The sequence below is a fragment of the Sciurus carolinensis genome, assembly GCF_902686445.1.
Source record: "Sciurus carolinensis chromosome 19 unlocalized genomic scaffold, mSciCar1.2 SUPER_34, whole genome shotgun sequence".
Classification (NCBI taxonomy): domain Eukaryota; kingdom Metazoa; phylum Chordata; class Mammalia; order Rodentia; family Sciuridae; genus Sciurus; species Sciurus carolinensis.
The window spans coordinates 5,951,568-5,953,511 of NW_025920112.1; the positions used below are offsets into that span (position 1 = coordinate 5,951,568).

At 44.3% G+C, this 1,944-nt stretch overlaps 1 pseudogene; it reads left to right on the forward strand.

Moving 5' to 3' along the window:
• The first annotated feature begins 258 nt into the window (after positions 1-258).
• LOC124973541 (growth arrest-specific protein 7-like) lies at positions 259-1,163 on the forward strand (annotated as a pseudogene).
• Positions 1,164-1,944: the final 781 nt, after the last annotated feature.

A 1,944-nucleotide genomic window follows, 5' to 3' on the forward strand; every position in this document is an offset into this window, starting at 1 on the left:
AGTAAAACTGCTGCACCACTTTAAGGAGGATATAAAGAGTGAAATCAGAGCTGTTTCATGAAATGGAAGATAACATAGATAAAATGATGAAGATCCTAAAAGAAATCTAGAGGAAATCTTTGAAATGAAGAGATCAATAAACCAAAATCAAATTCAATGGAAAGTAGAACCAAAACAGGAGGCCATTTGGAAGACAGATCCTCAGGTAATGAAGGCAAAATATATAATTTTGAAAGTTAATTTGACCACAGAGAGAAGATGATAAATTGTGTAATGTTCCCTCACCCAGACACAACACCTGGAAAGCAGTTTCTGAAGCCAGTGCAGTGGAACTACTGTGACTACTTCTGGCCTAATAAGAAAGACCCCTAAGGCAAGGGCACCATGGCAGGGTTTGAACTGCTGCTCTATAAGCAACTGAAAGATGAACAAATGCAGAAAGAAATGTCTGAATTCATCCAAAGAGAATAAAGATTGAAGAAGAATATGTAAGAAACTTAGCTAAGCTCTCTCAGTACTCTTTGAAAGCACAGGAGGAAGGCTCCCTGGGAGAAGCATGGGTTCAGGTGAAGAGCCTGGCAGATGAAGTAGAATTTCATCTCAAGTTCTCCACCAAGCATCACAGCTAGGTAAAAAAGACCCCAGTAAACTTTCATGAGAACTTCAAGAAAAACATGAAAAAGTCTGACCACCATAAAGCAGACCTCCGCAAGTACATCACCAGCTGCATTGCATTTGTGGAGAAGGCCCAGAAAGCCCTCACAGAGTGGCAGAGAGACCTGGAAATTAAGATCCAGCAGCTGGAGATCAAGCTGAGCAACAAGAAGGAGGACATGCATGGAGCAAGCCCACCAAATGGTGATGACCTCATGCTCTGTGTGGACCTCTACAACGAAGACCAGTTCAAATGGTTTGAAGAGATTGTGACCATCACTTGGAGGGGAAGCAGCTGGAAGTGGAGAGGGTAGAGATTATCTGGCAACATTTGTACCAGTACATATAGCTGTAACACGAGACAAATATGTTCAACCAAAGCAGAGTTGACCCTGCTTTGAAAAGTGCTTTGAAAACTGCTTTGAAAAGTGTAGCTGGCCAAACACAAAAAGCTGTGGTTCAGAGAGCACAAAATGGGCAATATTCACCCTGTGGACAAGGAGATCTAGACATCCCTGTGTGGTCCCAGGTGTCCTGCACAGGAGAGTGGCTGAGAGTCCCACAGAGAGGATATGTTGTCTCCTGCTTGACAAAGCTGCCCTCCCACCCATTCTCCTGCCCACTGAGGAGAGAGCTGGCAATTCCAGAAGAGTTACTTGGATGGTCCAGCTGGTGGATCCCAAATATTCTAAGGCAAAGAAGACAGACCTGCAACCCTGCCCTTGTCCCCACAACTGAAGCCCCCCAAACCTCATGCCATGCTTTTTGCTCTGAGAACAGACTGAGTCAGGAACTTTGTGGTCCATGCTGAGTTGCAAAGGGGTGGCCATCACACATTTGTGCCCTTGCATGCACCAAGGTGTATCCTGCAACTAGTCACTTTATCTCCTTAGGGGCTTTGGAAGATCAGGGGAGGGCCACCTCTTTCTCCAAGCCAATGTCAAAATCAGAATCATGAATAGAAGGTGCCATCTATTCAGCCTGCACCTAAAATGCTTTACAGCCCTCTGTTTTTTTCATTGCATTCTTGGAGCCCAAATCTACATTTTGTTGGACACTTTTCATCACCATGAGTCTTGGGAAGGCCAGTTTTCTGTCTTCTAGACCAATGCTGCCTAGAGAGTTCAGGATAAAAATATTTCATTAGGCAAATAACCCCAAGTCAGAGTATTGAATCATGGTTTTTATCATACAAGCATCATCTCTGAAGTCTCTGGAATTCCAAACCATTCATTACTCAGTTGCTTTCTCAAGGCAGTGCCCACCCTGCCACCCTGCACTGTCTCACGA